A 24,502-nucleotide genomic window follows, 5' to 3' on the forward strand; every position below is an offset into this window, starting at 1 on the left:
GCAGTGGAGAAGTGTTCCTTTTTCTCCACAGCCTTGCCAGCATTTGTTATTGGTGGATTTCTTAATGCTAGCCATTCTTACTGGGGTGAGATGAAATCTCAGTGTTGTTTTAATTTTCATTTCTCGAATGACTAATGATGTTGAACATTTTCTCATGTATGTATTTGCTATTTGTATTTCTTTATCTGATAAGTGTATATTCATCTCAGCTGCCCATTTTTGAATTGGGTCTTTGAATTTGGGGTTGACTTTTTAAAATTCTCTATGTGTTCCAGATAGAAGTCCTTTGTCTCAGGGAGTGTCAGCTAAAAGTTTTTCACAATTCGTGGGTTTTCTTTTTACTGTGCTGGTGATTTCTTTTGATGTGCAAAAACTTTTCAGTAAAATGAGATCCCAGGTGTTGATTCTTTGAAACATTTCCCATGCAGTTTAGTTTTTGTCCATCAACTCCCTACCTACCCCTATGTCTTCAAAATTCCCATGTACTTTCTGCTCCAGTAGATTTAGTGTTTGTGTTTTAATATTGAGATCCGTGATCCATCTTGACTTGAGTTTGGTGTGTGGTGATAGACATGGGTCTATTTTCAGTCATCAGCATGTGGTGAGCCAGTGTTTCCAGCACCATTTATTAAAGAGGGTATCTTTCTTCCAGTGAACATCTTTGACCCCTTCAGCAAAAATAAGGTGACTGAGCATATTTGTGGTTGTGACAGCTTCTTCCAGTCTGTTCCACTGATCCTCAAGTCTGGTTTGTAGCCAGTACCATGTTAATTTTATCACAGTAGCTTTGTAATATAATTCCAGGTCAGGGATTATGATGCCACCTGACTTGTCTTTGTTGCCCAAGATTGTTTTGCTATTCTGAGTCTCTTCTGGTAATTAATCATTTTCTGGGGGGGGGTACCTGGGAGTCAAACTCAGGACCTTGCACTTGCCAGGCAGGCTCTTGTGCCACTGAACTATATCCCTGCCCCTATACATTTTTTTCTAGCTATGCAAAAGTTTAGCTTTTTATTCTTGAACAGTTAAGCCAGTACTTCTAAAACTGTTTCAGGAGTAAGCATTGACTTCACTGATTTTTATATACTATTTTAATCATAGTAAAGTTCTAGACATACTTGTCTATTACTGACTTATCAGTACTCTAATGTGTATCCTAGTAATTCTTGTAACACAAATATACGGTGTAGATTTTTATTAGTAGATATTAAAACAATAGTATTATTTCTTTATTTTTCTAAAAATATTTTAATTATTTGGTCTCATTTAGTCTTTCAAATAATCTCGTCAGTTTCCAAATAAATTCTATTAGTCTTTCCTTTGAAATTGTGCTAAAATCAAAATATAACTTAGAAAAAATTATCTCCCCTTCCATATTTATGTCTCCTATCAAACAGCATGATGTGTCTCATTTGTGTATTAAATTATTTTTTCACTAAATGTGCTCTTAATTAAGTACTTCTTATGCAATAGGAACTTTGATAGTAACCTTTAACATTGTCTTTTTATCTTTGTAATAATTTTACCAGGTGAAGATCATCATCATCATCATCGTTTTAATAAGAATGCTGAGACTTAAAGAGGTTGCCATCATTGAACATCTGTGCCAAGAAGTGGCAGGGGCCAGTTATATGCCTAAACCCTTAGGGTCAGCTGTCATACTGGGCTGCCCCTCAGTAGTTTTAGGCAATGACTTAGGAAGCTTACTTTGATTTAATTTATATTTGATTCTACAAATGTTATTGAATACAAAGTAAGGCTGATGAAATTAGAGTATAACAGGTAAAGAGTCTATTCCCATATGTCTTTCTTCTTAAAAATGAATTTCTTTGAAAAAAATCCTCATATGGGTAATTGTGTTAGTGGTTCATTACATTGATCAGCTTTTTAAATTTAGATGAGGATGATTCAGTTTGACTAAGAAAACAAGGGGAACATACTTGTCCTTTTAATCCCTCCATATTCCAAGTCATGGAGGGATAGATTATCAGGCCTCTTGATACTGTCCATACCTAAAAGATATTTCAAGAGAATGGAGAAAGTTAGAAAATTTCCTGCCACTTGATCAAACTCCACAATGGCTAAATTACATCATAGCTTATGAGACTGGCAGCTATTGTTTGCTTCTGTACAGGTGATTTTCATTTATATGATTATTTTCATCTGATCTTTAATTTTAATCTGGATAATTCTGACATTTAAACACTACACATTTTGAAATATACATCCTAACTAATATGCTCTCAATGTCAGATAATCCATGATTGCTATTTTTGAAATAAAATTAAGTACAGTTCAGGATAAAACAACCAAAATAATGCTTAATATCATGTTTGCTTTCTCTTATTATTCCATGAAGCCTCACTGAATTTCAGAATTCAAATAAAATGTGTCTTGCTTTAATTTTAGAAGTTGAATGCGTTCTCATATGTTTCATACAGGGTAAATAAAAAAATCCATCTGAAAGTATAAAAGCAATACTTTGACTCAATACATATTGCTTTTTTCCATTATTAATATTCTATTTTTCAAATTATTCACTGCTCAAACAACTATTGATATTCTAGAATTTCACTTGGTGTAACTGAAATCCCAATAAGAAGTGACTTGCTCCTAAGACTCTGTACACATTTCTGAAGTGGTTTCAAATTGTTATATTTGAATCATGACACTGAGCTATGTGTTTTACTTTTGATCACAAGAGGAAAAGTGGTATCTATGGCAACAGAAAGGGGAAGTGTGGTTCTTGACAGAGTTTTCATGTGGTAAAAAATGACAGCCATCTTTGTTCAGTAATACTATGCTAAGGCGCTCTCTTTTGTGTCAAATGTGATATCCAAAATTGAGGAACTGCAACTGTAAAGAAAAAGATAGCTCAGCAATTAAAATGTATATTAGAGATTCTTTGGATTGAATTCCTGTGACCTGCTTTTCAGTTCAGGTTTTCATTTATAAAGCAGCATGGACTGCTGTTCCAAAATCATGATTAGTTAATTGGAAAAATGTCAATCCTGTGTCTGAATGGAATATATTTTCATAGTGGTGACTCAAGTTGAAGTAAGTGGTAGTTTTGACTTCTTTCTTATGTAATTTATTATGAAAGTGGGAAGTTTAAGTTATTCAAAAGTTGTGGTTCATAAGTTTTAGATAATATTATCTATGTTTTCTCTTTTTATTAAAAAAAGAATAGCCACCATCATCCTTAATACCCCTAATTCACACAAACATATATACCAATGTACAAGTTATATGTATTTTTAAAATATTTGGCTGAAGTTTCTTTTTAACTTGTGGTAAGATATACATGACATAAAGTTTACCCTTTTCATCCATGGTACTAGGGAATGAACAGAGAATCTTTTCAAAGAACTACCTCCAGCACTTTTCAATTTTTTTCATTTTTTCATTTTGGTACAGAGGCTTACTAAATTGCCAAGTCGCCAGAGCTTAATTGAAGTTTGAAATCTTCCTTCTTCAGCTTTTCAGAGTGCTGGGACTGCAGGTGTGAACCACCATGGCTTGCTGCAAATTTTACCTTTTTTTTTTTTTTTTTTTTGGTTTTTCTCCGGTACCGGGAACCGAACTCACGACCTTGCGCTTGCCAGGCAGGCGCTTTTTGGCCGCTGAGCTAAATCCCCAGCCCCCAAATTTTACCATTTTTAAATTCCATTGCTTGGTGACTTTAAACACATTCACATTGTTTAATTCATTACTATTTCATTGTTATTATTATTCATTATTATTTATATATGAAATAATATTTCATCTTGCAAAAGTTAAACTTTGTTTTTTTGAATAGCTCTGATTTCTCTTCTTTCCTAAGGTTCAGCAACCACCATTCAGCTTTGTGATTCTATGCTGGATCACGGGAGGCACCTCAGATAAGTGGAATTACACAGTATTTGTCTTTTATATTTGGCTTCTTGAACTTAGTGCAGTGTCCTCATGGTGGATCTATGCTGTATCATGTGTCAGAATTTCCTCCCTTCTCAAGGCTGAATAAAACTTCTTTGCACGTATACACTATCATTTTTTTTACACGTTCATCCATTGATAGACACATGCGTCCTTCTACATTTTGACTATTGTGAGTCATGATACTATGAATACGGGCAAGCAAAGATCTTGTAAAGCTCCTGATTTTAATATTTTTGGGTGCATGCCCAGAAATAAAATTTCTGCATCTTATAATGTTTTGTTTTTAATTTTTGAAAATCCACCACACAGTTTTACATAACAGCTGCACCATTTCATATTCCTACCAACAGTGAATAAAGATTCTGATTATTCCACATCCTCGGCAACACTTGTTCTTTTCTGTATGCATCACACATTGAACAGTCATCTCAGTATTTATTAGAGAGTAATATAATGTTAAAAATGTAGACTCATGCATCAAAGGACCCAGGTTCTATGTGACACTAAGAAGCACTTACATCCTTTGAACTTCAGGTTTGCTGTGTATAATTAGGATAATAAAAAACCCTGCTTGGATATATTTTAGTGAAACACACACAGGTTACTTCACTTAAACACCTGAATACAATGTCATTTATTTAACCTTAAGTACAATTTAGTTACAATTGTCATTTACTCTCCAGTAACCTAACTGGCCAATATTATAGAGAATTTCAGGAAAGTTGAATAACCCAATGCCAAATACATAATGAAGAAGTAATTCAAGTTGTATTACAAAGACTGTCCCCTGTGCCACTATGCTTACAGTTTTGTAAATGAAGAGACACTGGAAGATTAAGTTCAGCCTAAAAAAGCAGAATGAAAAACGCATTTTGTTTGTGTAGTCCAAGTTCTTTTCTTGTCCAAACCCCAGCTACTCCATTACCTTGACTGTACAGACTCACTAGATATTCTCTCATTTATGGATTTCTTTTACTTGCATTATAATTTCATGTATTTAAACAAGTCTATCAAGTATTTATTTTTTCTGTGTTTTCATCTCTTAATACATTGTTAAATTATTAATAGGAATCATTTAGTATATTTCTTTCTTCCTAATTCTTTGCTTTTGTATGTAGCATCTTTTTATCATTCAAATTGTGTTTAATAAATTTCTATGAAAAATATTTAACTTCTCTTAATAATTATTATTTTTATAAAGTTTCCATGTTACATTATATATAAACAGTGTGTTTCAAGCACAGGCAACTGAGGCACTGGATGATCAATGAAATTCGATGAACCTGGGTTGGATTATCAGTAATGGTGTTGGCTCCGTTTAGATTTTTAAAGCTGTTATTTGGTTTCCATGAGCATCCTTTGAGTTCCAAGCCTTTAAACTATTGCAACTTTAATGAGAAGATGAATGTCTATAGACTTTCTAGTACCCTAGTACTGCTACTAGCATTACTTGACCATGTTGAAGACAACTAACTACCCACAAAAGGGGAAAGACAGTACTTGGGAGAGATGCAAATAAAAATCTACCACCATAACTACTGAAGAAGGGATACTCACATGCTAAGAGCAGGCATAGGCTTGGATGCATGTAGTATGTAGGGCTGAAGGTGTGAGCAGAAAATTTATCAGTGATTAATGATTGATCCTGAACTTTCTGAAAATACAAATGCATACCTTGTATCTTAAGAATATTAACATTCAGAAAGATTATAAAGGAAATGTTATATGTACTATTGATTATACTTTTATGTATAATCAATGTTGAAACTGTGGTTTAAGAAAATTACCATTTTCTTGGATTGTTTAATAAGAGGCTCTACCTTACAATTGATGTGCAAAAGATACTTTTACCACTGGAGAGAAATTATGTGAGTAAAGCAAAAAAATCTTCGAAATTGACCTTTTAAGCGATCGCTCAAATATTTACTGTTCTAAAGAACAGAGATTGAGTGATTTCTTTACTAATACTGTAATTGCATTGTTTTCCATTAAGAATAATTTTAAATAATAGATTAAGGTGCCAAATTTAATCTCAAGCAGTTGAACTCTGCAAACTCAGTGAGTAATTTGATAGATTATCTGGAACACTAAATATACTTAGGAAAATTAGTTATAAATTTTTAAGCATTCAACAACACTAATGAGTACTAATCTCAATGAATTATATTTTGTACCTGATGTTAATATTTTTATTTTAATGAAATATCAAAATCTATGCCAAAAATTCATAACCAATATAATTTATTTAAAAGAAATATGAAATACTTTCATAATATATAGATTATAAACTAAATAGTAAGATGACAAAACACCTTTTAAATGAACTGGAAGCACAAATATTTAAAATATCCATTGAAAACTAGCAGAAATTAGTTTTAGCCATATAATGTCTTACATCTAATTTTAGTGCCACAAGGTTTGCATGTTTTCTACTGAGTTTTCGGTTCCTTATTCATTATTCTGCTGAAAATAAAAAAGTCAAAATGAGCTTTTAAGCAATGATTTTTAATATGAAAAAGTTTCATCGGATTAGAAAAGAAAACTTATATAGCTGTAACTTCAACAGTCATTTGGGATCAAACATGAAATCCAAACAGCAGCTGCACAGCACAGATGACCAATTTTGTTCTCTACAATTACCTTGATTGTAGATAATCTGATTTGGGCTGCTCTGCGCATGTGTGTGTGCATGTGTGTGTATCTCATCTTATATAAGAGTTGATGCCTTTGGTGACTGAATTAGGTCAAAATACAAAAGACAAAATAGCTAATAAGTAAGAAACATTATCAAGATTTTAAATCAACAATTGTACTCTATATCTCCAAACCCAAGGCTTTGATGAAAATTGTTTATTGCATGGCTAAGTTCTTATCTGGAAGGCATCTTCTGGGCTTTGAAGATTTTACCATAGTCTTAGAAATAAAAAATTGAGCAAATTGCAGTGCTTTTCTGTAATTTTGTAAAACAGGGTGTTTCAAGATAAATTATACCTGTGGACTGTATCTGTCTTGTACCACAAAACACATGTAAAATACCTGTAATTTAGTCATTTCAAGGCATGCATGAAAAAGGTAATAAACACAAACACAGACATCCTAGTTTGCAGACATGCAGACTTCACAAGTTATAAAGATCTCAGGCCTACTAAATATCAAAGATGAAATCTGTACTAGACACCAAACTACAGAAAATTGCCTTCAAATTTAGGGTACAATTTATTTCAAATGGGTAAAGTTGTAGCTGGAAGCATTGAAGCAGACAGAGCTACACCTAGATTTATTCTTTTATAGTTATTATATAAACCCACATACATATACACATACAAGCAATATATTCCCCAAATAATGTTTTCTTCTGTTTAGTTTTTATTGCCTTGCTTTGATAGTTATGCTAAAAATCATTATTTCAAAGCATATTCTTTTCTTCAGAACTTTCTGAATTGTAGTTTCTTGAGATATTTTTAAATGCTAGGAAATGCTTACCTAAAATAAAACTGTGTTTGTAAGCTATGAAGATGTCTTGTTCCTTATAGTAAAGTAAATTCAATATCATCTTAATTTTATGTGTTATTAAAAAGCTTTCTTTTCTTTCAATTGATGGTTAGTGATTTTGGTCCCATCACTCTTTTATTATTTTTTTGAGACAGGGTCTCGCTCTGCAGTTCAGGCTGGCCTTGAACTCACTTTGTATCCTAGTCTGGTCTTGAACTCTCAATGATCCTCCTACCTCAGCCTCCCAAGTGCTGGGATTACAGGTGTGCACCACCATGCCCGGCACCCATCACTCTTAAGTAATATGTACAACTTTAGGCAACAAAGATTTGAAAGAATAGATAAATTCAACTGTAATATATATATATATATATATATGTATATATGTATATATGTGTTTATTTTCTCCATCATAAAATATTAATGTGAAGATAAATTAATGAGATATTCCATGTTTTCTTTTTATAAAGAACTCATAGATCAGTCCTCTATCTTTTGTCTTGCTCACCTTGTGATTCAGAGTTTTAGTGCTGTATTACTTTCTTGACCACTCCAGAAATAGAAACATAAAACAGATGAAAATGTCTACAACTGGAATGCAGACAAAATTCCAACATGAAAACCTTGGTGTGAATGGAACAGTGAATATGATTGCAGGAAAGCAAACCTTTCATCTTTGATTTATTCAGAAGATTAGATTCATTTGGCAATTCAATTGACCTCTGTGAGTACTGTATAAGTACTCTAGTACAAATATGTAGTATCAGTTGTCGGACCTATGTCCATTCAGGAAAAAAATACAATCATTAGTAAAATTCACCTTTTGGCAAGTAAAGCAAAACACTAAGAGTAACAATGTTCCTTGAAGAATAGAAAAGTAAATAGCGAAGGAATGGAAGTGTATACTTCAGAAGTAAAAATAATAATGCTAGCTGAGGTTGTAACTAAGGCCTTCTGGTTACAATCAGTTTTATGTTGTCCTTTCTGACATTTTGTGATACTCTTATGACATTCAGAGATTCCACCTTTGCTTAACAGCCTTGTGTTTATTGTGTGGTTCTCATGGTAGCCCCAGGAACACTTGTCTAAGTGTACTTGCACTTGGGCAAGACCAGCTTCACAGGCTTGCAGTCTGCAATACCGGACAGACCTGCCATTCATAACATGCTTGTACTTTGTTTAAAGTTACCAGCATCTGAAATTTTTGATAACAAAGTTTTTGAATTTGAATTTTATGGGTGAAATCCAAGGAGATGAAGAACTTGAAAATGAGCAGAGAAGATGCACAACTGTGTATGTCTGTAGGAGGTTTTGCTGTTCTGTTTACACAGAATGTTTGTATTGAACACAGAATTCCATAGCTGTGAGCTTTCAGTGAGGATCAGAGGACAAAGTGAGGCACATTTCAACTGAGTATATTAGGGACACTAACAAAAATCCTTTTCTCTCTCTTTCTTTTTTATGCTAGAACTTCCTTTGAATGCACTCTGAAAATTCAAATGAGCAAGAAATTTTATCCTATCCTTTTCCCCATTACATTTCTGTATTACCCATTTACTTAAATTGAAAACAGTGTCCTGGAAAGTATAAAGGTTGGGCAATGCTCAGATTTTTTTCCTTACAGTATTTTTCTCATTCATTGATGGAATCTGTGGGTATCAAGTAAAGTTATTTGAGGTAGTTCTGCATAACTTTTCCACTTCTCTGGTAAGAATGGAACACATCTGTGAGCACCAACTATGGAGAACAGATTGTGTATTTTCAGTGATTCTGTACAAAAGCTAAGTGCTCCTGTATTTGCCATCAAAGTTGGCATTACACAGTCTAAAGATGAATGGTAACCTGTACAATGATTTTAAATTGTACTTTTTCCTACAATAATCTTAAATAACACAATACATTATGACAAGTTGAAGCAGTCTAGAAAAGAAAGGAAAATAAATAATTCTTTAATTGTATTTTTAAAATTTTTCACAAGAGACCCTTAATATTCATTTTTTAAATGATGATTTTGGTCATGTATTTCTTTTTTATTTTAAAGAGAATAGGAAAAAAATAATAGCATTATACCAACAACATAGACAAAAAAAACAAAGTAAAAACAATAAAAATGACACAGGGTTTCAGAACAAAATGATAGGAATTAACAGTGGATGTTATATTACAAATTGTTATCTTCAACAAAGTTGCTCAGATTACCAGATGTAAGAATGTAAGATTGATCTGGCTATGTATTTCTAAATGAAGCAATATGAACTGGGTTTTTACAATATGTCTGCAATACTGCCAAGCACCTGTCAGGGAGCAAATCTTCTACACCTTTTCTTTTATCCTTACAATAATTTTATAATTTAGGTGATGATATCCTTACTTAACACACAAAGAAAAGTACACCTTATTTCACAAAATTGGTAAACACAAAACCAGCATCTAACCTTAAATCTGTTTAGCTCCACCTCTCTTACTTTTTCTACTATCTACAGTGAATACATAATGGATCTTCCAAATGAATATCATCCATGAAATGAAATGATATTAATACTCCATTTCTATTGGCATAAACAGTATATAATGGGCCAGTTTTACATGTGATCATATGTTTCTACATGTAGGAAGCCAGTGATTTATCTTTTATGGTTCCCACTATCACTGTAGTGGGCAGATCCTGCTCAGCACTTCATACAAGTTCCCTAAATTATTTGCTAACTAATTGTTTGCTTAGTGTATCCATAAATCATGAGGTTAAAAATTTTCCTGATGTGATATAATAATCAAGCTAAATAAATATGTATATTAAAAAATAAATCGAATTTGAAGATAATTTGCTTTCTTTTGTTTGGTTTTATATCTCATGGATTTGGCAGCTACCCACCGCTGAGACAGAATGTCTGACACACAATTTAAAGCAGGAAATAGTTCACTTGGCTCACGGTTTCAGAGACGTCAGTCCACATTCCCATCCTGGTTGGCTCCAAGGCAGAAGTATCATGGAAGAATGTATGGAAGACCACAGGAAGAACACCAGAGAGAGCTTCACAGTTCAAAGGGGCATCCCCAGGGACCTACCTTCTCCGACTGCTGTACTTCCGAACTGTGCTGCTATGATGCAAGTACATTAACCCACGGATGAGTACCATAGCAGCATGGTATAACGAAGGCCTCATCGGAAGGCTCTTATTCCAGGAAATCTGGCAATTAAGGTTAAGTAATACACGTGACACATTTCAGAATATTGTTTCAAATTTAATACATTGGTTTATAATACAAAAGGAAAAATTAGGCCTTTCTCTAATCTGCAGGTACTCACAAGATTTAGGGAGTATCCTCACAACCTTAGGTAGGTTGCAATAGAATTTACTTTCTAGAAGATTCAACTTTTATTTTGTATTATGCCAATAAAGTATGAAACTGGGTCCAAATCCGCCAGTTACTTGGAGAATGTAATCCACCATCCAATCCACACCAGATTGACAGAAGAGTTTTAGAAATTTTATTGAAATACCAATCACCTACAACCTTCTTCCATTATGAGTTTAGTTTTATTTTTATTCTGTGCTTGTTATGGTCTGTTTCTGTGTGCTCCCCCAAAATCCTCATGCAGTTATGGGTGGGTTTCTAGAGTTTTGACTGATCCATAGTTCAATGCTGGCATTATGGGTGTGAGTGCTACACCTACCTCTGGGGCGGGTAGTTTGCATACATATAAAGAAGGAAAAGGGGCTTGCCCCTCCCTTTTTGCTCTTGCTTTTGCTGTTTTCTGGCACCATGAACTGTTGTTCTCTGCCATGTGCTACTCTGCCTTGGAGCCAGCCAACTTTGGACTGAAACCTCCACAAACTGCAAGCTAAATAAACCTTTCCTTCCTTAATTTTGGGCATCGGGTATTTTGTCTCAGCAATGAGAGAAAAGTAACCAAGACAGTGCTGTTACAGATAAGGTTTCTTGTTGAATCTATTGCTATATCTCACACAATAATCAGTGCAGAGCTCAGGGTGAAATCAGGTCCTATTTAATATGTATAAATTAAATAAAATACAAAGACATTTAGGCAAGATAGCAATACAATTCTAAGAGTTACTAGTAAAAGCCTCCTATAAAATGGTAATAGCTTTTGAGGGAAGATGAGATAAATCCTTAATAATAAAGAATTTGATTCAAATAGTATGAAGAAGAGGGACAGTAATTAAAAACTCTTCTAGATCGAGCTGATATTTTGAAATATGATGGATTTTTAAGAAATTGGATGCTCATAAAAGTTCCTTGAGATCTAAAACATTTCAGGTACTTTTCTTCCTTCTCTTATTTTTTCTATTTTTTACCCCAAAGTTATTGAATGAGAAAACTTCGCGTCCTTCACTCTGCTGATTACCATTCCTGGGAACACTGACTTTGAATGCAGGACGTGAAGAAATGACATCTCACTGCTGGATGTGCTGATTCACTGGCACTAATTTGTCATTTTCAGAGACGTTCACTCTCACAGATATTTCAGCATGGCAGATTCGTGGGTCGAAGGGTAAAAGCAGGTTACCTATGTGTAGAAGCAGATAATGGGCATTTTATTACCCAGACATCTCTCATTTTAGAGCTGCTATTCTCAAGGATTAGACAGATGACCTCCGGTCATGATTTTGATTCCATAAATTGAAATTGGTTGCAATACTACTCATTGCTCATATGTGATTATGCATGAAGTTAATGTTACATGATTTTCCAACTGAAGTGATTTCCTCATGTTTTCACTGCCTCACTTGTAGTCCAAGAATTTTCAAGTTTCCACCAGAATCTACTAAACACCATATATTCTGAGAAATAATTAATGAGTGCAGTTAAGAGATTTGTCCACATGCCTTTGTTGTTTTGGGGGATTAAAACACTCAATTTATAACAATATCATTTTTGCAGTTAGGTACTTTGCTAGGTACTGAGTGAGTGATACACATAGTCCCAACCTGGTGAAGGATAAATATAATAACAAAATTACAGTAGTTAGTATAACAGAAAAATTCTGTTGAAGTACTTGTGTACTTAGTATTAATGAAATATTAAAATGTATTTATTCATATATGTAATTTATAATATAAATACAAATAAATACACTTTAATTTTCTTTTTGAAAATAAATGTTATTAAGTACATAAAAATGCACAAAAAGATATATAAATTTGTAAATATTAACCACTCTTAGTTTCTCTAATCAAGAAAGGGTACCAGGAGTTATTCTTTCAATACCGGTGCTACTCCCTGCTAGGTACATCAGAATCCTTCAAAATGAGCATGAGACTAACATTTTAAAGAGGTTTAGAAAAGAAACAATGCTTGTGTGTTTGGAGTGTTATCCAAGAAATAATTGTCCACATTAATGTAGAATTTTTCTTCTATGTTTTCTTCCAACAGCTTTATATTTTAGGCTGTATTTAAAATTCTTACCTATATTTAGTTCATCATTGCTTAAGTGAGAGGAATGCAATTTCATTCTTTTGCATGTAGATCTACAATATTTGAAACATCATTGATTAGAGACTTTTCTTCCCCCATTGTGTGTCCATGACATTATTGTTGAAAATTAATTGAATATAAAATCCCATATCAGAGTATACATTCAAATTAGTTGAACTAGATATGTAGAAAAGATGCAAGCATTACTGTGTTCATTTCAACATTATCCATAATAGTTAAAATAATAGAAGTAGCCTAAGCATCAGTCAGTGGAAGAATAGATTAAAAAACTGTGATAGAAATAGTACAATAATGCAATAAAATGATGCACTGCCTTAAAAAGAAAATTCTGTTACTCAGGGAAACAAAAATGAAATGGGAGGATACTATGGCTAGTGTGCAGAAACGTGAATAGTGTTGGTCACACGTGTGGAATTTAAGAAGAAGTTGATATAATAGAAATACAACAGTGATTGCTAGAGGCTGGTGGGGAAAAAGAGATAGGTGCAATTCGCAACTTAGATTAGTTCTGAGCTTAGCGTCAGCTTGACATTGAGAAGCAACATTTATTCTTGTCTATTTCAAATTTGAATTTTCTTTTTTATTTTGGTACAGAGAATCGAACTCAGAACCTTGCACTTGCCAGGCAGGCACTTATGCCACTGAGCTATATCCCTGGCCCTCAAATTTGAATTTTTATGTGACATAATGAGAATGAGTCAGTTCTGTGGTCCTTCTCATTCTGAAAGTGGGTGTTTCAAATCCATCACTTACTCGGAAAGCTCACGCTGAGAATCTTCGTCTATTTCATTGTTTATAATTGGTTTCAGAAAATAAAGCGTGAAATACAGGTGGCCCCCTTACTACTATTGAACTATAAGCCTTGCAAAAATGACTGCCTAGTCAATCCTCTTACTTGACTAAATTCTGTGAAATTTACTTGCTGTTGTTGTTTTTTGTAAGTAGTTCTCTTTGATTTGGCTGACTTAACACAAAGTTCTTGAAGTGTAGAGGCTTAAAATGATGTTTTCCACCTTGAAAAACAATTGTGAATATCATCTTAGCACTTGAGCTACTTTTCATCATAAAGTATACACTACGGATTGTCAATCTGTTCAACAAGAAAAGAGAGAGATTCTTTGGAACTTTAGTAAATGATATGTATTATAATAATTCTTATTCTCCAAAATATTTCAAGACCTCGGTCCTTTTCTTTTAAGTATTCATTCATTTCCTTAAGAATCTCATTTCATTCATGAAACAGCGATCTTCATGAATTCTTTATGACCATAGGAGTTCATCTCTGTCTAAGCAAGGTATCTTTAGGTTTGATTATCAAGGCTGCACTATCTCTGATTTTCCCATGACAATTACTTTCCAGTAGCTTTAGATTTTTCCAGAAACAAATATTGAAATCTGAACTAGACTGGACATAAATTCAGTATTTCTCATGGTATATTCTATTTTTCACATGACATCCTCACCCAGTAATATGATTGTAAGTGCATAAAGTCTCTATTTTTTGTTGCTGAGTTTGAAGAGTTTTTTGAAGTACCATAATGTTTATGTTTTACTAAGTGGAAGTCTGTTATATGATAAATACAGATTGCATTGAATCATGAAGAAAATGTTTTATCTTACTGTTTTCATTTTAAAAATGCCTGCAGGTCAGTTGAACATTGTATACTTGTGGATAATCTGAAGTAATAACTTCTAAAATACATCATAAATAAAAATAAATCATTTGTAGCCAAACATATCATTTTATTAAAATACACAAATAAATTTTAAAGAATTAAAAATTATTGCAAGACTTCCATTTTGGAAATCTTGAAAAGCTTATATTAGACTTATGTCCACTGGTACAAATGCTAAACCTAGATAAATACTCTTTCTAAATTCTCCTTTAAAGTACTAGAGATTAGCTCTCAGTAAACAGTAACAGGAAGAATAAACTCTTGAAAGAAAATAAACATAGTGAGTGAAATCCACCTCTACTTATCTTCTCTAGTGATATTGTTCATCAATTCTTACTTTCATGTGGGGATTAACCTCAGGTTTGACCTAGATGAATTATGTTTTTAGGTTATAATTTCAAAGTCAATATAAATTGAAAGTGTAAATCCTGGGAAAGATGTAACTACAATGAAAGAAGTATTCCCACACCTTTATACAAATGGTTAAAAATTGTTGGTTGACCCTTGCATTTTAAATAACTGGAATGAGATTCTTACATGAAAATAAGAGTGGAAAATATGAAGCTGAACATAAATTTCAGAAACTGAGGGACCAGGGATATAACTCTACAGCACAGTGCCTGCCTGGCAAATGTAAGGTTGTGAGTTTGAGTCCCAGTATAAAAAAAAATCAACAACTGGCCAGTAATTGGCAATATATGTTTTATTTCAGATTATACCAAGTTAACATAGATGTACTAAATAGATCACCCTGTTCACTGAAATTCCACAATAATAATATTTATGTTTAAGAATCCTGATACTCAGGGATAAAAGTTATGCCTTACTACCTAGAGGAAATCCCGTGAGACATGATTGAAGTACACCCAAAACCAAGCTTTCTGAAAAGACAAAAGTGGCCAGCCCTCCATTCCTAGAAAACTGAGCGTTTATGTATTTTAATTGGTATACTTTCAATACATTTAAATCAAGTTTCAAACTAATAGTGTGCATTTCTCTATGAGACGTTTTTAGAATTATATTACTCTCTTTCTTCCGTTAGAGTTATATTATGGTATTTTGTTGTTTGTATGAAAATTATTGCTCATTTTTCTTAAAAGTAGTAATATCCAGAATGTTTTATCTATTTTATGGCTAATGAAGAATAAGTTGCTTATTGACTCGGTAGTTATTTAGTGTTGGTTTTTTACTTTAGTCAGTTCCTTTCTTCTGTTTAACACTGCAAAATGTCCTCAGCTGACTAGTTAATATACCTTATTATTAAAAAGGAAAAAGTTTTTTTAACAAATAAATATATAAAATGTCTAGTTAAATATGAATTTCAGATAAAGAAGGAATAATTGCTTATTGTAAGTTATCCCAAGTAATAAATGTTGGTAAAGATGGAGTGACATATGTGAATAAAAACTATAGAGAAAATAAAATATAAATTTAGTATTCAATACATGTAAAAATGTAAATTTTTCTTTTATTTTGGTTTGGATTCCTCCTATAGATTTTGATTATATACACTGTTTTGTTTGATAAACTTTAAATATTATATATTGCATCAATAAATTTGTATTAAATTAAAAATAAAGCAAAACTCAATCCTATCCAATATGTAATCTAAAGCTCAATATATAGATGTAAGGAATATGTCAAAAACATGTGGTGGATAAAATTATGGCCTGCAGCCATATGAAAAATTAGTGAAACAGAATTAGAGATACAAAGACTGATTTAGCAGGCAAAATAAAGTGTTTCTTTTAAATATGCTAATGACTCAATATAAAACAATTGATAGAAGTGCTTAGGACATGGGAAATTTCAGAATATATGAAAAGATCATTCTGATGGTTTATGCCAAAATGAAAATTAAGAACAAAAATATGCACCTACCATCAAAATAATTCATGCAGTAGAATTACACAAAGTACACAAAGAAAAAAGAATAAAAACTAATCAATAAATGGCTCTCAAAATCTTTGAGATATTGCAAAGTGATCAAATATATACAGTTGTATATATTCTGGGGCTAGTGTAGAGAAATGGAGTTCTGGAATATCTGAAGGCAGCAAGAAGTCAAGGAAAATTATTTGAAGAAATAGTAGCCAAGATTTTCCTAATCATAAGATAATCACTTGTTCAAGAAGTGCCAAGAAAACTGACAGCCAAAACAAAATGTAACTAGGTATATAAACTCAAATTGTTAAGAAATGAAAATTGAGAGTCTCAAAATTTAAGAGTCTCAAAAGCAACCAGAGAAAATCAATAAAAATGATAGCTGGCTTCACATCAGACACAAAGAAGGCAATAAGTTAATGAAATGGCATTTTGAAAACTTTAAAAGATAGAACAGGCCTGTAGTCCCAGCAATCTGCATGTCTAAGGCAAGTGAATTGAAGTTCAAGCCCAGCCTGGGGAACTTCAAAGTAACACACTAAAAACATAAAGGCAGAGATGTACTTCAGTGTAAAGACTGAGTTCAAACTCCAGTAACCCCTTACTCCCCACATCACATGCAAGTGTTTGAAAAAAATCTTGAACACATTATTCTAGGCTTAGAGAAAATATCATTTTTAAAAATCAAGGTGAAATAAAGCTATCCTATGAAAAGCAAAAGCTGAAAAAAATATTATCAAGAGATTACATTTTTAAAAAGTGCAAAGAGTCTGTTGACTCTGAAGGGAAATGATTTAGATGGAAATTTAGAAGCAAAAGAAGAGAAACAACAAAATGATAAAACTATGACAACTAGAACATGTTTCCTTCTTTGAAACATTGTATAAAGCTTCATTCATTAAAATGAATAAAATAAAATCTATATGTGGAGTTTATAAAATCTATGCAAGTATTAAATTAATTTTGATATTTTAAGGTTCTCACATATGGTGCCATTAAATATGCTAGTGGAAGACTGTGGTAGGTAAAGATGTATCATATAACTGTTTAAATGGTCATTTAAAAGCCAAAATGTTAGTTAAAAATCTAATTAATATCACAGAAGTACTCAGTTAATCTTCAGGAAAAAAAGGGAAAAAAGCACATAATCAACAAATACACACCAAGTAGACACACTAGGCACAGAGTAACATGGTTGTAATCCCATCTACTCAGAAGATGAGTCAGGAGGATTCTATGTATTCTGTATTCTATATAATATTCCATATAAATATAAGTATAAGGTCAGGCTGTTTAACTGAGGGAGACCATGCCTTTAAGGAATAATCATGATGATGATAATGATGATGATAATATATAATAATGATACAGTAACAAGTACTGGAGAAGTAGCTTAGTGACAGATCACTCCTGGGCTTGATCTCTGGGATTGAAAACAAAACAAGACAGAAAACTAATAAAGTACTAAATTTAAACTCAGTCATATCAATAATCACTTCAAATGTAAATAGAAGAAACAATATACAAAAGTGATTATAAAATGAAAGATATACTAATTATGGAAACCCTAGTGTGATACAATATATCAAACAAAGTAGACTTCATTGTAAATTAAATACTACCAGACTAATAATATCATTTAGTAATGACAGATACTCAGTTTAAAAAAAAAGATAAGCCAGGCTTGACTGCTCAAGCCTATAACCCCAGCATCTGGGAAGGTGACGCAAAAGAATCACCATGAGTTCAACTTGTCTCAAAAACTAAACTAAATAAATAAATATTTAAAAAGACAAAATTACACTAAACATAAGTGTAAAACAATAGAGATACAAAAATACTTGAAGTAAAAGCCGAGGTGTCTAAAGATACAAACAGAAAAGTCAAAAACTACAGTTATAGATATCAGCATATTTCTTTCAGTAATTGAGGGAACAATAAACAATAAAAATATAGAAAATTTTAGAATCCTCTAAAAAATGTGACACATTTAATTATTATAGAGCATTAAACTCAGTAATATCAAAATAATCATTCACCAAGACAGACAATATACTGTGACAATGTGTAGTGTGTATAATATAATATGTAAATATGTATATGTATTTATGATTTATAAAGTATTCAATATAAATAAAATATTTATAGAGAATATACATATAAAGAAATATATCTGTACATTTACATGTATATACAAAAATTTTTACTGAGTACCATGGAAAATATTTAAAACTCTTAAATATCTGGAAAATAACATTTTCTTGGATAACACTTACTGTACAGTGGAAATCATAGTTAAACAATATTTGAGAATGAAAAATGGAAAGTCAACATTTTAAAATATAAGGAGAGAGCAAAAGTTTTAAAGATAGAGAAAAACATTTAAATATTTCTTAGGAAAGATTTTAATGAAATTTATGATCATTCACCTTAAGAGAAAAAAATCTAATTTAATCAAATCAAAAACAAACTAATTGAAGGAAGAAAATAATAAAGATGCAACTATCATTGAATAAAATATTAAATAGAAAACAGGAAATCACTGAATTGAGTGTCAGTGTTTACTACGTTATCAAACTTTGTGCATCTTCAGCCAAGCAAAAATGTGTGCATCTTTGCTTAGGAAAGCAAAGAAGATACTTAATGCCAACATCAGGAATGGAAGAGATGATGTTCAGTGAATTATAAGGGAAAATTATGAGCAGCATCATGTAACAATTTCATGACAGATGAAATGGACAAATTTCTTGAAAGACAAAAATTCTTAAAGCTCACGTGAGATTTTACACAAAATCTGAATGATCCAAACATTGTCATATGAAAATGTATGCATGTATAGAAATATTACACTGACCCCATTAACATGCACAATTAACATACATTAATCAAAAATTAAAAGCAAAATTAAATCTTCCAGCCCATTTTGTTTCACAGGTGATGTTTAGCAAGTATCTATTTTAAAATAGTGTTTGTCTTGTAAAAGTCAGTTTGGGAAACCATAAGTGAGATCATTCTCTAACTTTATGAGAACACCTAAACTCTGCCAGCCAAACCTGATGGGGAATAGACAAGACAAAATAATTACAATGCCATACTTCATGAATATAGATATAAAAAGTACTCCACAAAACATGTGAAAGTCAAATCTGGAAACATAAATAAAGATGAATCCTGACTCAGAAATTCATGTTGGACTTATGCAAAAAAAATTATTAGTAAAAATCAGCTGTTAGCACACTATCTGAAAAATATGATTATCTCAAAAGACAGTAAATGAATTTGACAAAAATTAATGCTCAATTTTAATGGTAGTAATAACAATGGAATGATTTTCAGCAAATTAGAAACAGAAGGGAATTCTGATCCACTATACTGCATGTATCAAAATCTTTCAGCTGACCTCATCCTGATTTTAGAAAGAAGCTGGGGGTCTTTGAACTTATTTGTATATAGTGTACTTTTGGAAGTCCCACCCAAGAAAGAAAATAATGGAAAGGAAACAATCTTCAGAACTGGAAGAAGTTAGCTACTCTTTTCATTTACATACAAATACTAATAAATCTCTAAAATATCAGCTACAACTGAAATTTGACAAAGTTATTTTAAAGTTCAGAGTAACCTGACCAAAATAGAAAGACCAACTGCATTTATGTATATCTTGTCAATATGCAGTTGAAATTTGAACTGCCATTTAGAGTATCATGGAAAACCATAACATATTTAAGAACTGATATAACAAATTACATGTAGAATCTCTGCATTGAGAACTGCTATGTGGTAGGAAAGATTCTGAATGAGTCCTAAAAAGATATGTAGTGTTTTAATTCACCCCAAGTTGATGTATGCATTCAGTGATATGAGGTAAACTGCGCAGACTTAGTTTTTGCAGAATTTTACAAAAATTATAAAATATACAGATTTAAAGAAGATCTCATAAAATGTACAACAGGCAAAACAATCTTGGAAAGGAATATATTCAGCAGGTATATTAATTTTGATGTTAGGATTTAATATAAAGCTACAGTGATCAGAACAGTGTGGTATTAGCACAAGAATAGAAAAATAGACTAATAGAATATAGGATGCAGAGTCGAGAAATAGACTTAAAATATGTAACCAATTTTTTAAAATTTTAAATTGCTTATTGAATTTTTTTCAGAATATTTAATATGCATACTATTTTAGAATAGTTGTATACATTCATATAATACAAATGGAAAATAAACTCGCTGCAGGTTCATTTCATATTTGTCTGAAAGATAAAAAATAAAAGTAAAGGAGTCCAAGGGCTTCACAGCATCTCAATACTCAGAACAGAGACAGACTCACAGAAAACTTCATTCAAGTTCACCCTAGTGACATACAGGGGCTTCTCTGGTCCTGCAGGAGAAAGATAGAAATCATGGAAGCCCACTTGCTTCCATGAAATGGACAAGCAATTAATGGTCCCTAATCTGCTCTGGGCTCAGGTATGACACTGCCTCTTATTTTTCTTTAAAAAAGCACCCATGTATTCAAATTAAAAAAAAGATTTGTTTTTTTTTCACTAAAAGATCCAGAAATAACCACACAATGGAGAAAAAAATAATAATTTTGACCCTTACACGATGCCATATGTAAAAAATAAATAGAAACGAATTGTGGATCGAATGCTAAAATGTACAAATATAAAGACATTCTGGATAGAAAATAAGTTTGCTATTTCTTATGAGTAAATATACATCATACAAGACATTTAATAACAAGAAAGAAGATAGTTGATGAACATAAAACATATGTTCATTAAATAAATATTATTGAAATAACATATTAATCTGTAAGGCTTTTAGTAAAATACATGTAAGTGACAAATACACATGTCAAATTTAATTTTATAAATTGAAGAAAAATTAAAATCTTAATATAAATATGAACAAACTTAACTGTTTAACAAAAGAAAATGTACAATGACTAATAAGCATAAGAAATTGTCCTAATTTGTCATCAGGGAAATACAAATGAAAATGGCATTTACATATTTTATATTCAATAAAATGATTAAAACATAAGGGATTGGCAAATCTAAGCCTTTAAAAAGGTGAAGAACTCTGAATCTCTCAGACATGGCTCATGATGATAGGCAATATTTAGCAGAAATGCACATCACTTGGCATATTTTTATAAAATTATACTTACAAGTATTTTGTGACTTAGAAATTGCACTCACAGTTATTTTTCTAAGAGAACTGCAACAGCTTCACCATAATATATGCATGAGAATATTCACAGTCATTTTGTGGGGAGTTCCTCAAGGTCAGGTCTGCTAGTGCTTCAGAGCTGAAGCTGTAGGAAACCTCTGCCCAGATTGGTCCTGGAGTGGATTTGGCAGTGATGCACTCTGTGGGGTGGGGCTGGGTCCTTATCTGATCCTGGCACTACGGTGGGCAGGAGCTGTCAGTAGCTCAGCTTGCTGCAAAGGAATGAGTGCCTGTCCTAAGTCCGCTACTGCAGCTGCTGCTATTTCTGTTGAGGCCCAGACAGCCCGTTTTCTCTTGAACAAGGATTAAGAAGTGGGTGTCTCAGTTTTATCTTCAGTGGATTGTCTTTTCCCTGCCCCTTGGAGCAAATACAATAGGGCTGTTTTTTGATTTTGTCTAAATATGGTTGTGCTTTGTGATCATATACTTGTCTAGCATCCATTATGGATATATAACAGATTTAAAAGAAAACAAAAGAGAACTCAAGGCTGAGGGTTCATTTTTATCTGTACTTCTTTCAGCATTCCAAGTCCATTTATACTTATTCTTTTAACATACTTAGCTACATTTGGAGGGATGGGCCAGGGAAAATGTCTTTGCTATCTTGTAAGAACTTGTAATTTAAATAGGATTCAGTTTATAGCCCACTGTAAAGCAATTTCAGGGACTGAAGGGTCTTGAAACTGGCTATTGTTCATGTTTTATGAAAGATTTGTTTTTGAGAAGTTAGTTCTTTAGAACTTTTGTCGTTTAAAATATTAAAAATGTTTTTGGTTAATTACTGAATATTTTCTAGCATAATTTTATCTGTTTTGGTAGTTGTCTATAATTACACCAGTATTTTGAGAGATATATTTCATTATTCTTTTAAGTAAATACTAATGTAATCATTTCCCTCATAATTAAATATCTTACATCATGAACTATTACACTGATTCTGAGCTGAACTAGGTAAGAAAACGTGAAAATATTTGCTTTGTATATTTGACCAAGTGTGGGGACAAGATTTACTGACAACATAAATTACTTCACTAAGATTGGGATAAATGTGATTTGACTTCAAGCTTTGCCAAAGCTTTGCAGCTAACTTTTATACAATGGAATTTCTCAGGTAGAAATTACACATAGATAAACATGTTGGCTATAAGCAAACCACATCTTTCATAGAAAAGTAAGTGTCAGTAGCACATCAAAGGGTCTGCTAATAAGAGAAAGAAGAATTACACTCTAATGTTAAGCTTGCAAGTAAGTTAGCCTCTTTTTTTCTTAAAGCCAAAAATGTAGTAAAATAGAGACGGTATTGGACTATACAGAACATGTCAGCATTATTACCAGCGTTCCAAAGTTGGGTACACTCTACCAACACTCACTGTTCTCTAATATGCATAGTGTTGTGGAAACATCTGTTTTTTAGGATGTGAGTATAACCCTTTAAAGAAATGAGTAGATTTTTGACTTTTAGATAACTAATGATAGTTTACATTTCAACTCACTCAAACACAGAACTGTTCAAAACGTATCCATGGTATTTTGAAAAATAAGTATACCAGGCATGCCCATGTGTTAATCTTGGAACCTGTGATTATGTTACATTACATAACAAAACAGATTTGCAGATGAAATTAAAATAACAAACAACATGGGTTGGATTATCCTGGTTTGTCTTCCCAGGAACAAAGTAATGACAAGAGCCTTTACAAGAGGAAAGCAAAATGATCAGATGCTGACAAAGAGAGTTTGAATGATACTATCTATTTTTTTTTTCCTTTGAAAATAAAAAATGGGGCCACGAGCCAAGTACTGCAAGCTTCCTTTGCAAGCTGGAGAAGGCAAGGAGACATTTGCTCCCCTAGCCACTCCAAGCAGGATGAAGCCCGCAGACTTGTTTCTGACCCCACCTCCAGATCTGCAATATGCTGACTTTGTTTTGCTTTAAACCACTAAATGGGTGATGAATTTGTTACAGCAACAGAAGAAAGCTAACACAGTGCTCTATAACATCAGAGTTTGCCATTACAAAAAATTTGACTCAACTTATATGCCACAAATTAATACATATTCATTTTTTGTAGGTGCAAATTTATACATAAAACATTTGTATACCCTTACACATATGGGTTAATATTTTTGCTTTTAATTTTCTATAGCCTTCAATGCTTTCCTGAACTTAATTTTTTTCATGAATATAAAAAAAGTGTTAACATGGAATTAGAATTGAAGAAATATTTGAAATATATAGGGGTATATTAGTTGTGAAAACACAAAGTGTGAGGAATTAAGGAAGCAGATGTGACTGGCACTCCCAGGCATTGCTAAGGGAAAAGTGAATCTCACTTAATGATATTTAAATATGATCATTTCTTTTTTGAAAGGGTAACTGTAATGTGAAGAAGCACTTTAAAAATCTCAGCAAAGAAAATTAGATATTACTTTGTCTTTGACTGGAATTCTTATGTAACATTTTAGTAGAAAATATTTTGCATATATTGGGAACCAAGTTCAAGAATGTTCTCATCTGGACTGTTCCACATACATCTGGACAGTTCCCAATTCACTTTCAACTTTAAAAAAGTAAAAACAGATGCATAAACTCTGCTATGGATTACTGTGCAGTAGAGAAAGAAGAATTCACTTTCAAAATATAACACTGTAGATTAATGCAGAACAAAATAAGTGAAAGGTCAAGTTAGGGATTTCTTGTGATTCCATTTAAGTAACATTCAATATATGTACAATACATACATCATTTAGAATGCCAATACATGTGGAAAATCTTTAGAAAAATTAAAGGGTGAGAAATAACACATTTAATATATTGAAAAGGAAAAAGAAAGT

The sequence above is a fragment of the Chinchilla lanigera genome, unplaced genomic scaffold, assembly GCF_000276665.1.
Source record: "Chinchilla lanigera isolate Chin_1 unplaced genomic scaffold, ChiLan1.0 scaffold00045, whole genome shotgun sequence".
Classification (NCBI taxonomy): Eukaryota; Metazoa; Chordata; class Mammalia; order Rodentia; family Chinchillidae; genus Chinchilla; species Chinchilla lanigera.